The sequence below is a fragment of the Cavia porcellus genome, unplaced genomic scaffold (genome assembly GCF_034190915.1).
Source record: "Cavia porcellus strain 051 isolate PalLab524CR breed Dunkin Hartley unplaced genomic scaffold, mCavPor4.1 scaffold_50, whole genome shotgun sequence".
NCBI classification, from domain to species: Eukaryota; Metazoa; Chordata; class Mammalia; order Rodentia; family Caviidae; genus Cavia; species Cavia porcellus.
The window spans coordinates 2182015-2195610 of NW_026947533.1; the positions used below are offsets into that span (position 1 = coordinate 2182015).

A 13596-nucleotide genomic window follows, 5' to 3' on the forward strand; every position below is an offset into this window, starting at 1 on the left:
TCAATAGCGTATTAAGGTCTCCTGTTACAATTGTGTTACTGATAATTTGAGTTTTCATTTCTGTTAATAGTTGTTTTATATAACCTGGTGCTCTGTAGTTTGGTTCATATATATTTAAGATAGTTATCTCTTCCTCTTGGAGTTTTCCCCTAATGAGTATGTAGTGACCTTCTTTGTCCTTTATGGTCATTGTTAGTTTAAAGTTCACATTGTCTGCAAACAGAATGCCTACTCCTGCTATTTTTTGGGTTCCTGCTGCATGAAGTATTGTTTTCCATCTTTGACTTTCAGTCTGTGAGTATCCTTATGGGTTAGATGGGTTTCCTGTAAAGAGCATATGGTTGGATTTTGTTTCTTGATGCATTCTGCTAGTCTGTTTCTTTTGATTGGTGCATTGAGACCATTTAAATTCATGGTTATTACTGTTAAATGCTGGTTTATTGTTGAAATGTTATGTCTCTGCTGTTGCATCTTTATCTTTTTGTTCGGTTTAATTATCTGCTTTGCTTAGTGGTTTTTTACTTTGTGTATCTAAACTGTCTTTCAATATTTTTTGCAGGGTTGGTTTGGTGTTCATGAAGTTCTTCAGCTGTTCTTTGTCATGGAAGTATCATATTTCACCATCAATTTTGAATGATAGTTTTGCAGGATATATCAGTCTAGGTTGGAAATCATTTTCCTTTAGGATCTGGAATACTTCACTCCATACTCTTCTTGACTTTATTGTTTGTGCTGAGAAGTCTGCTATGATTCTGATAGGTTTTCCTTTATAAGTGATCTGTCTTTTCTCTCTGACAGCTTTTAATAATCTATTCTTGTGTTGGATTTCTGGGATGGTGATTATTATATGTCTGGGTGTAGTTTTATTTTGGTTATGACTATTTGAAGTTCTATATGCTTCACTGATCCTGATGTCAGTTTCTGATCTCATGCTTGGGAAATTTTCAGCGATTACTTCTCTAAATGTCCTCTTGACATCCTTTATGTTGTCTCCGTCTTTTTCATTAACCCCTATCATTTTAATGTTATTTTTCTTTGCATCATCTTGCAGTTGTTGAATTGTTATTTCCTGATTCCTTGTTATTTTTAAAAGATCTTTCCTTTCCTGTTCACTAGCTGCAATCCTGTCTTCAAGGTCTGAAATTCTATCTTCACTTTCATTGAGGAGGTTTTTACAACTTTCAATGGAGTTTTTTATTTTCTGTATATCTCTGCGCATCTGCATTATGTATTCTGTTTGTTTCTTATATTGCTCATCTAGGGATTCTATCTTTTTGTTTAGTTCCTCCAATTTTTTAACTGTGTTTTCTTTAGATATATTCAGAATCTCTTTCATTTCTTTTATCATTTCTTCTTTTACCTGGGAGATTATTTCCAGTTTTAATTTCTTTAAGGCTTCCTGGAGTTGCTTGTTAATTTCAGTAGCTATTGTGTCCGATATTTGAGGTGAATGGCATATATTTTCTTCTATATACATTGGTCCTAAGGTTTCTTGAGATGGGCTGGAGGTTTGAGGTTGTAATTTGGTCTTTCGTTTTGTCATTTTCCTATATTTCTATGTTTCAAGTGTTATTTGAAAGCTTCCTCAAAGTCTTTGGAAATCCCCTTCTGTGTTTGCAGCTCCTGAGGCTCTGGTACCCCGTTACCCCAAGCCACTGGGCCTGTAGAACCAATGGCCCTCTTCTGCCTGTTTAGAACTCCGTAGTTCTAGATAAGCTGGGCTTCAGGGACACTGTGCGCCCACTTGCTTGTTGGAACCTCCACAGTTCTCCAAGCACAGCAGGGATGGGGAGGCGGATGTAGATGCCTCAAACCCATTTATCCACTTCACTGCACCCGGAAGCCTGGAGGGTCCCGAACAGTCTGGGCTTTGGGCAGAGTGCGCTGAGCACTTACCGCAGGCTGTGGGGCCTCTGGAACCTGCGATGTTCCCCTGCTTGCTGAGTTATCCACAGTCTTCCAGACACACGGGGAGGCTGTTGCAGGTGCCCCAGATTCGCCCAGCCCCTCCTCTGCACACCGATGGTGAGGTGCAGGAGTCCCAAATAGGCTGGGCTCTGGGGATAGCATGCACCCGCCTACTTGTTGGAAGCTCCACAGTTCTCCAAATGCAGCCGGGATGGGGAGGCAGATGTAGATGCCTCAAACTCACTTATTCACTTCACTGCACCATGAAGCATGGAGGGTCCCGAACAGTCTGGGCTTTGGGCAGAGTGTGCTGAGCACTTACTACAGGCCACGGGGCCTCTGGAACCTGTGATGTTCCCCTGCTTGCTGAGTTATCCACAGTCCTCCAGACACATGGGGAGGCGGATGCAGGCACCCCAGATCTGCCCAGCCCCTCCTCTGTACACCGATGGTGAGCTGCAGGAGTCCCAAATAGGCTGGGCTCCAGGGGTAGCATGTGCCTGCCTACTTGTTGGAAGCTCCACAGTTCTCCAAGCACCGAAAAATACTATCTAGTGTGCCATTTACCACTTCTGTGCTCGAGGGCCTGAGATCGTGAAGTGAAGATCTTTTAATTTGGATAAGGCTGTATATTGTGACATTGCTGGGGACTTGACTATTATTTCTTTAACTTAGAAAAGGAAATCATTTCATGCTTAAATAAGGAAGATATGAGTGAGTAGTAGGATGTTGGAGATTTATGGCATTTTGAAGAAGCAGTGATGAAAGTAATTGTTTTTTTCTTGCTTACAGTCTAAAAAGTTCACTTCCTTCAAAAAACTAGCCACACTTATGCTTTCATTGTTTGTTTGATCGTTTTTTTATCCCTAAATCTTGTCACCTGAACAACTACTTTGAAGATAACAATATGCAATATACCAAGTAGTATAAATGTCCTATTATTTTGTTTTGAAATTCTGCAGCATCATTTTTATTCATTTTTGTCATTGTTGTTGTCATTTTGCTTTTAAAATTAAAAAAACACAGCCAGCAACCTAAAGTAGTAAAAAAGCAATTTCAACCTAGAAAGAAAGAAAGGAAGGAAGGAAGGCCTGGGGTTGGGGCTCAGTGGTAGGAGCTTACCCAGCATGCATCAGGCCCTGGGGCTGAGCCAGGCATGGTGGCTCACTTCTGAAATCCCAGTTTTGGGAGGCTGAGGCAGAAAGATTGCCATGAATTTGACACTACCCTGGGTTTCATAGTCAGTTGAAGCTCAGCCTGAAAACCAGAACAAGACTCTGTCTCAAAAGCAAACACAATACCCTGTGTTTGACTCCCCGACTCTGCAAAAAAACCCCCAAACACCCCAACCCTAAATTCACAACACTTATATAGTGGATTCAGTTTGAGAACTTAAGTGACTCATTCCAAAACACCAGAGCGCCTTGCTGTGCAGAACTGCTTCTCACTTTCCTGTGTATTTGTGCAGCCCACAAACCTGCCACAAAATCAATCCTGGAAAATTTCACACACAGGGTGAGGTCCTGGCTCCACACATTTGCTTATTACACTGAAAACTTTTTATTATGAAGTAGTAACTCTGTTATGCCTCATGAAATTATTTACCTGAAAGCTAATTTAATCTTCACATGCAGTGCCCCTGAAAGACAGTTTCTCTACTTACATCTCTCTCATACTGGTCTTGACCTACCCATCAAACCTTGAGTCACTGGAAGTGTGCTTCGGCTCTGCCTCCTGTGAATTGTGCCAGGTCAGGGATGATATTTGTTTGCTTTATTCCTGTACAGAGTAACAGGATCAGTGCCTGGCACATAAAAATTCAACAATTACATGTTAAATCAATGGATGTATGTGGCCTTTTGGTTTTAATTCCATACTTGGAATTGTGAAACATGCTCAAACATCCTGAATCAGACTTCTATAAGGATTACGTCTTTCAAAATTACATTTTAATTGTATAAATGATTTCAAAGTTATAAAAAAATTCACTTGAGCTGAGTATGACAGTGCATGCCTGTAATCCTAGCACTCAGGAGGCTGAGGCAGGAGGATTGTTGCAAATTCAAGGCCAGCATGGGCTACAAAGTGAGTTTAAGGCCAATCTGAACTGCAGGATGAGGCCATATCTCAAAAAAAAATCATTGACCAGAAAATATATTAACAAAATTCCTAAAATTAAAAGTGAGCCCAAAAGACCAGACATACTGAATAACACACTTTCAAGTAAATGTTAGAGCAAGGAGATACTGACACCAAAAAAAAAAAAAGATTGATAAAAGTATTTCCTAATAATAACAGACATGAGAAGTCAGGCAGTTGAATAAAAAAGGAGAAAGAGTTTTAGCAGAGAAGAATTTAATTTGGCCTCTGAGTCTGCCATCTCTTTCCATGGAGTTTCAGGAAGCTTGTGATGCTTCTATGACTTAGCTTCTCTTTCCTCCTTTCCAGAGTAATCTGGAAATAGAATTATCTCTGTAAGGGTGTGCTGTCATCTGTTACACTGTATAACAGCACTTGTTCCTAAAGAGTATCTCAGAAGCTTGGTGGACATTAACATTCTGTAACTACCATTGCTATTCGTGGGTGAGTATTCTTTCATGAAGAGGAAGATAACACTTTAGGTTTCTAAAAATTTCTGCAAATTAAAGGATAAATATAAAATAGGAATACAAAAGACTTTTGCCAAACATGCTAATCCATGAACAGTGTTCAAAAATGAAAACAGTATTAAAAACAACAGCGATTTTTATTTATTTTGAGAGCAGCAAAGGACATAACATGAAAAGTATTGGCACTTGATGGAACACAGCCCTCTTATTTTATTACTGCTTTGCTTACTTAAGGAACATTGGTGACTCAAAACTCCAAACTTTCTACTTCTAAATCATGTCACAATGAAGGTTTTTTCCCTTTGTAATTTCTCCTCAAACCATCAAAAGTGAAAATGTAACCATATGGGCCGGGGATTTAGCTTAGCGGCATAAGCGCCTGCCTGGCAAGCGCAAAGCCATGAGTTCAATCCCCGGTACCACAAAAAAAAAAAAAAAAAAAAAAGAAATGTTACCATAGATGCTTGATTTAACATTTTTATGTGGTGTGAACTTTAAAGAATCCAATAAAAATTCCAGTCCTTTACCATGGACTAAATGTGCATAGTGTCATGGTTTATGTTGGTGGCCTCCGGGCCTCATGCACTTGCATTGTGCATTTGTGATTGGTTCATTGTCTAGTGCTTGGATTGATGATGTCAGTGCTACACCCACCTAGGGGTGGAGCCAGCATACAATGTAATGGCTAGAAAATGGCCATTCTCTTGCCAGTTTCCACCTTGCTGAGCACATCTGGCATGAACTGCAGCCTCTCCATATCATCCTGCCTTGGAGTCAACTGAGTATGGACTAAAACCTCCAAAGACTGTTAAAAAATTAACCTTTCCTTTCCCAACTTTGAGCACCTGGTATTTTGTTTCAGCAACAAGTAAAAAGTAACTAAAACAGAATTTGGTACCAGGAGTGATGTCATTGTTGGGACTAAAACTCACCATGTTTTTCAAGAGGCTTTAAAAATGGCTTGTGGTTAAAATTTAAAAAGGTTCAGACATGTCTCCTAGGTACATAGATATGGAGCATTTTCAGCTGCTCTGTAGAAGAGATTATGGTCAGAGCTCAGGAAACCAAAAGGCTAGTGAAAAGCCTGATGGTAAAGACCAGGCTTGGCAGGTTTCTGCTAAAAAAAAAAAAAAAGGACTGCATTCGTTGTTGGACTCCCCACCATGTGTATTATGGCTTGACAAAAATTTTGTCTGCATTTTGCTCATGCCCAGAGACTTGGCCTGAAACTGAGATTAAGGGCAATAGACTACTTAATCTGGCAAAGAAAATTTCAAAGCAGTCAAATGCTGAGGCTGTGGCATGGCTATTGTTGGGGGATTTTAGCCAGATATATGTTAAAAAACAAGAGCAAACAGCCCAAAAGGATAATTTAAAACACTGTGAGTTTGGCCAGAAAAAAAACTCCAGTAAAGCTGTGGATTGTAAAGCTGAAACTGAGACTTTGATTGCTTAGAAGAAACAGAGATAAAAAAGATGGCCACAGGGCATTCCATTAAATAGCGGGTCTCCACCCTTTATAGCCTCAAAACTGCAAAAGTGAAAAATTTGCTCAGAGGGGAAAGCTGCAGAGCACCATACTCCAAAAAGGCAACAGAGGCCACATGAAGTTCTGAAATGGTGGCAACATAAAAGGCTTTTCTTTATAATTAGGTTCACAGAGCCCTTCGATCCAGGCAGTCAACCCCTATAGCCAAGAGAAAAGAGTATCTGGCTACTGCTCCAACTGACAGCAAACATTGGTGGTATCCACATGGTGCTGATTTTAAGTGCAAAAGAAATACAAATTCTGAGGATAAGATGGCTTTCACCTCAATTACAAAGGGCCTGGGAGGCCAAACAGTGTGTCCCTGAGAAGACAACATTAAAAGATATAAAGGTAAAGCCAAAGGTCTCCAGATGGAGAATCCAAAAGTTTAATAAAGCCAAAAACATAGATAATCCAAAAAAAGCTAAAAAAGTAAACAGAGAGGGTTTATAAAAAAAAGGTACAAGAGCTAAAATCCTAAAAATGCCATGGAGATAAAATCACCCAAACCTTTTAGAGCTTTCAAACAGATTGCTTCAATGCTGAGCATAGAACTCTAGGACTTAATGTTCATCCTGCTGAATGCTAGGCTTGCTTTATTTCCAATGCTTTATATCCCCCTGTGTGTAACCTTTAAAATGATGTTTATCTTGTGCCTTTACATTTTAAAACTGTTTAACCTCATTTCATTTATATAAGGGGTTACAGTTAAAAGCTTGCCATAGATCTTAAAAGAGACTTAATACTTAGGCTTTTCAGCAATGCTAAAACTATTAAGACTTTAACAACTCTTGGAGATAAACTAAATGTCTTTTATATAAAGAATGCGCATGAGTCTTGGAGGCCAGGGGTAAAGTGTCATGGTTTATGTCAATGGCCTCCAGGCCTCATGTGCTTACATTGTGCATTTGTGATTGGTTCATTGCCCAACACTTAGATTTTTGGTGTAAATGCTACCCCCATCTAGGGGTAAAGCCAACATACAATATAATGGCTAAAAAAGGCATGTCTCTCTCTCTCTCTCTTGCCAGTTTCTGCCTTGCTGTTTACAATCACCATAAACTATAGCTCCACAATGCCACCCTGCCTTGGAGCCAACTAAATATAGACTAAAACCTCCAAAAACTATAAAAAATAAACCTTTCCTTTCCCAACTTTGAGCATCAGGTATTTTGTCTCATCAATGAATAAAAAATAACCAACACACAGAGGAACAATAACTCAAAATGTGTGTACAATTTCACAATCTATAAAATGTATTCCTAGCTTGGGAAGTTGTTTCCAAGCCTGTCTTCCAGCATGCTTGGATTATCAAAAACACCATTAGGGGACATTTTCTGTGTTTGTTAATCTCACACTTCCATCTAGTGGCAACCTTTGATAAGACCTGAAGAGGACCAGTGGATGGTCTCATTCCAAAGTAGCATATTTAGGACTAGGTTTCTAAGGGATGACTTCACTCCTTCCTGTAGCCATAGTAACGAGCATAAACAGAGCTGTGATATCTGCATTTTTAAGTTTCTTCTCTCCACTTTTCTTCCTCTATCCCTTTCATTTTCTTTCTTCCTCTCTCACATATACACACATCATACCTGAATCTAAAAGCATAAAAATGAATGTTTAAACCAACTTTGTACCAATGGTTTCTGCAATCAGCAAAGGAAACAGTGAACCCAGCACACTGCTTCCACTCTTTCTCCAGACATCTGGGTCACATCATCATCTTTTTCTTCCCAAATTCATCCCAAATGTGTGCTGCCCCAGTAGAGGCCCAGTTCCTTCTTCTGGCTACAGAGCCACTGGCTGGGGAAGCCACCTCCTCCTCACCTGGGCCTGATCCCTGAGGCCTGTGCCTCACCAGCTGATGGCAGAGCCCCTGATGGGGGAGAGGAAATCAGTGTCAGAGACAGTGACTCGGCCAATGCAGCTGCAGACAGGATGGAAATTGGGCCGCATGGAATCTTTTTCCTATTAAGATATAAAATCCTAGCAGGGAAAGCAAGTTCAAACCTTTTCCTGACTGTATTCTCTTCCAGTGGACTGCAGCTGAGAGAGAGCTAATAGCCTAGATTTTGCCTCAGGGGTCCTGAGTAAGCAACTCAGCCTCACCAGGCTTTTAGCTGCATCACTGCACTGCCAACCTCAGACACAACCCCGGGCTTCCCTGGGGCTTTGCAGGACCTGAGCTCCACTGGTTTCACCTTGCATCCACCCCCACCTCCCCCTCACCTCCCAAGGAGCCCAGCCCATCCGGGAGCAGCATGTGCACCACTAGACCCTTGGAGCATGAGAACAGAGCTGCAGGCAAACAGTTGCCCCTAGGAGACTCAAAGCATGAAGATCATTTTATCTGGAAAGGCTCCTTTTTGAAAAACACCAAATGGAATGTAACTTACATTCTTCTAGAATCAGCTGGGGATGTAGCTTAGTGGCATTGTTCCTGCTTGGCAAGCCTGAGGTCATGAGTTTGATCCCTGTTTCCAAATAAAATAAAATAAAATGGCCAGAATTATAATTCACTTTAAATCAACTTAGTATATGATATTATCTTGCTGTCAACATAGCACATATACACACACACAGAAAATGCCAGAGGATGATAAGCAATAACTTTGGTCTAATTGCAAGAAAAGAAAACAAAAAAGAACCCATTATGAGTGAAGCAGACATCCTGAGCTAACCACAGCTACTTCATTCAATAAAGCTACATTTTGTTCTCTGCCACTGAACTCAGCTGGGTCATATGGTTTATCATTGAGTTAAAACTTCTGTGCTGCAAATAACCTGTTACATACAACTATGCTTGCTCCACAGTGTACTCACTGTTCATGGCCTTCAGCAAAGCTTATCTTATTCCTGTAACTTCTGTTTGCAAACTTACAAACTTTAAACCTCACATCAGACTTTGGAGATTACTTTTCTGAGGTTTATTAGGGTCAGTGAAATTTCCTTTTTTCTGTTAAGCTTCTGTTGATTCAGTTTTACCCACAATGTAAGGACACACTTTGTTTTCAAAATTCCACTGTCCTATAAAATAGATTATTAAATTAATATTCCTAGATTTCACATGTATTTTAGAAAAATGTTTAAACTAAATAAAGTAGGCAAGTTCTTGCTTGTGATAGTGGAATTGTACAAGATTTGAGCATCTTTGTGTTCTATTTTCCAAATGTTCCACGATACTTTGAAGACTCCCCTCCCCAAAGATGAGCATTCATTGCTTTTCCTAGGCAATACTGATGACCAATAGACCTAAGTATGTTTAAAGATTTTTCTGAAATCAAAACTACTGCCTGACATTTTCATTTTACTTTAATTGATTAAATTTATTTTAAACACATGATTATCATTTAAACACATGATTTAAATGCATTTTAAACACATGATTATCACTCTCATGACGGGGGCTTTGTGCCTGTATGGACTTATCTCAGTTCCCTTTTTCCCATTCCCTTTTCCTGCCTCCTACTTCTTTTCCTCTCCTTATTTCCAAAGCTTTGTTTCATTTTTTCACTCTGTTCTCATTTTTTCTTTTCCTTTTCTTTATTGCCCCTCCTCTTCCCGAGTTCCTCTTCCGGGTTGAACATTTTCTTCCTATTTCATAATATCTAGAACACATTTTGATCCTAATTTAGAATTTTGGATTCTCACATCAGAGAAACAGTGTAAGATCTGCAAGTGTGTGTTTAATTTGCTTCACTTACAATGAACGGCGCCAAGGTGTATCCATTTACCTAAAGGTGTGTCCTGCATTAAGGCAGAGTAGTGCTCCTTGAGAAAGATTTAAAAATAGATATTCCTGGGTCTCTGGGAGAGAAACACATCTCTCCCGGCCTCTCTGGAGTCTCTGGCTGCTCTCTGAAGAATGAAGAAATCTTGCTTCAAAAACCTCCAAATATCCCTGGCCATGGCCTTGCCCGGCAGAGCTTTGGAGAAGCAGTTGCTGGACTTTGTCCAGAGCAAAGGCAGGACCCTCTCCTTCCAAACTGCCTGAGGCTCTGCTCCTGGGTGGGAACCCCACATAGCACATAAGGGCTCAGTGGTCCAGGTGTGTGACACTAGGGGTTTCAAGGCGTCTGGAACAGAACCCCTTTCCAGGCCAGAACTCCTCCTGACATGGTTAGGGAAACTTCCCTCCTTTGCAAGGGCATGAATTGTGATAGTGCCTACTGTGGCATCCTCTGTGGAAGTACTGGATGCTGTCAGCCAATGAAGACTCTGGGGCCTAACTCACTCCTGGCTCCCTTGTGCTCCAGAGGTCCCTGCCAGGGTCAAGGATTCAGGGCTGGGGGGGGGGACACTGGAGTCCTGTCCGGCCCTTTCCTGGGGACTTCACCTCCTCTCATATTGCTCCCTAACCTTGGGGTGCCATGGGGGCCCCAGGTGGAACCACGGCTTGCCTGGAATCCAAGGACCAGCACAGGAATCCAACTGCCTGCTGCTCAGTCTTCCGAGCAAGTGGAAACATTTGTTTTGTTCTCTTTGTTGACTGTTCTAATGATGCACATCCTTTCTAAAGCAAATTCACTGGAATCTGACACCAGCATTGTGAGTGCTGCAGGCCTGGAGCGAGCACCCAGCCGTGGGCCTCCCTCTGCTGCCAGCCCTTTAGCCTGGAAACAAGGACCACAATGGGTGATAGATATTGGGAAAGGGGAAGGAAACATTCAGATGGGGAGAGGCACAGGACAGGGAGGGGGAACGAAAGGAAGGGGAAAGAAAAGAAATAAAAAATGGAAACAGCTTTTGTAAATAAGGAGTGGAAGAGGGGTTAAAGGGAGGGGAGGGGAATGGGGAAAAAGAAGAATAAAGATATATCAGGTACAAATAGAAATTTCCTATGGTCAATGTGATCATTATGTGCACTTGAAATGTACCAATATAATAAATTATTTTTTAAAAAAGAAGTGTTAAACATTAACCAAAAGAGCTTCATTATGCTTGTGTTATGTTTGCCAAACTTTATGACCAAATTACCTGTTAATTCCTTTGCAAACACAACTATTTTATACAACCTGTAGTACAGTCATACTGTTCCGTATGTGCCGTCTTTCTGGGTGACCTGATTGATATGTTAACCATTGCTAACCCCTGCAAAGGACAGATGTTATCTAAAATTAAGTGCTAAAATTAGTTAACAAAAGATTGTAAATTCCTGTGAGACCTCTCTGTCCTCTGCAAAGGGAAACAAAGGTCTTCCTCATTCCTTAGAGGATCAAGGATTTTCTCATTTCCTGATCCACGCCCATAAGCCATTCACTTTGTAATTGCTCTTTCTAAAAAAAGTCTGTGAAAGTTTTAAGTGAGTTACACAGCTTTGCAAACTCCAACCCCACTGTGTCCCTAGTACCAGTAAAATAAATAAATGCTGCTTTTTCTTCAAAAACATGTCTTGCCCCATTTTTAGACACCAAGTTGGGGGGCTCATTTTTGAGCTACAAGAGAAAGAATTAGGGTATATTATGCGTATTACCAATTCTCCACATGGAATGTAAAAGGTATACAAGATGCATATGTACTAGTAAAAATAATGATACAAAAATGACCAAAAAATCTTGAACATGCACGTACACACACACACCCACACACACACTCATGTACACTCTGCAGTTTGAGGGAAATTTGGCCTCTGACATCTACAAATTCTGCAGTTCCAGGACCATGCTGGACCTCCCTGGAGAAGAGTGCAGAGACAAGGTGTCTGGTTCAGAAACATAGTGAGCACAGGTCCTGGAAAGCCAGGCTTGACTCACCAGAAGTGAGATTTGGACTCTTATTTTCATTCTCTGAAGAAGGGAGGGGATAGGCCTGGTCACCAAAATGCTACAAAAGAAAATCGTGGTCAGATAGTTGCCCCCATGTCCCTGGATTTGGAAGGATTGCTGAGCCGCCCACGCTCATAGGCAGGTGCCCAGTCAATTGCTTTGCCAGGAAGCTCCTTTTCTTTTCCATTTCCCATCCTGCACAGGAATTCAGCTGCTCTGTTTAAAGGGAATTCCACAGATGGGGGGACTTACTACCCCTCATCCCAGGACAGTACACTGGCTCTGTGTACATAATTAATACATGCGAAGGGGATTCTCATTCAGGATGGAGCTCAGGCATCACAAAAGCCTGAGGATTCTCAGCACTTAAAAGTAGCAAAATCACTCCTTACAATGACCATAAAATGGAAATGAGGAATAGCCAGAAGTTTAGGCCACAGAAGCTTATTGTAACCCCCGATTAACCCCACAGGTAAGGAATACCAACCCAGACAGTGAAGATATAAAAATCCACTATGCTTTGTTGCTACTTTATATAGGTAATAGTTCTAAGTGATACTCTGTTGAATGAGGTAAGTAGTGAAGCATTAGAAATCAACAGATATCACAAATTCCAATGGCATTCATGAGTCCAGTGCACAGCAATGACCTGGTGTGGTGACATGGCCTCTTCATAACAGAGCAGGAACACCGAACACTGCACTCCAGCTGATGTGTGCATTCCATGCCTGACAAGAGGATCCCTTTTGGGACACAGCCAAAACCTTCATAATCTTCCTCACTGGAGAAAAACTTACAAAATTTTTAAAAAGGAGCCTCTGAGTTGAGCTCTGAGTATCACACATGTTCATATCTGAGACATCTCCTTCTAGAATCACATCATTTGCCAGACAATGGATGGAACTACAGATCATCATACCATGCTCAGTGAGCCAGACCCAAAGAAGCAGGTGTATGCTGACTCTCACCTTTAGAATTCAGGGAGGTGCAGAGAGAATATGAAAATAGAGGAGTGACTATTATGGGATAGAGTCTGGAGGGGAAGTTCTGGGGGAGATATAGAGGGGTCAGATCAGATAAAAGCATCTTACATGTGTGCATGATAATGTCACAATGAAACCTGTTATTCTGTATAACTCACATGCATTAATAAATTTTAAAGGTCAAAAAAGCACACAGCAAAATAATAGGAAGCAAACATGCCACTCCTCAAATTCTATAAAGGCTTCAACAACTTTGCATAGCATCCTTGTAGCCTAACTCTGTGTAAGAGTGGCTCCTCTAACATGTATTCTGTCCTGGATGAAGAGCTTGCTCTTGCTGATGGTTCTGCCGGGGCTGCATGCACCTCCTTGTTCTGCAGGCTGTAGATGAGAGGGTTCAGCATGGGGATGACCATGGCATAGAACACAGACACCACCTTGTTGAGGTCCAGAGAAGAAATAGCACTGGGCCACACATAGATGAAAAAGAGCATCCCATAGGAGATGGAGATGGTCGTGAGGTGGAAAGAGCAGGTGGAGAAGGCTTTGTGCTTCCCATCAGCAGAGCAGATCCTCAAGATGGTGGTGAAGATGAAAGAGTAGGAGGTGACAATGGTCAGGCTACTGATGGCCAGGATAGCACTGACCACAATGAAATCCAGCAATGTGTTATTCCAAGTGTCAGTGCACACTAGGGAGAGAAGAGGAGGCATGTCACAGTAGAAATGGTTAATGTAAAAATGTAGATTATGAAACTTTTATTGGAACAGAGAAGTGAGTAAAGGAATGAAAAGTCACGTACA

General features: G+C 41.2%; 1 pseudogene; it reads right to left on the minus strand.

Moving 5' to 3' along the window:
* LOC100723307 (olfactory receptor 9G19-like) overlaps window positions 1-13596 on the minus strand; it is an 89091-nt pseudogene that overhangs the window by 37033 nt on the left and 38462 nt on the right.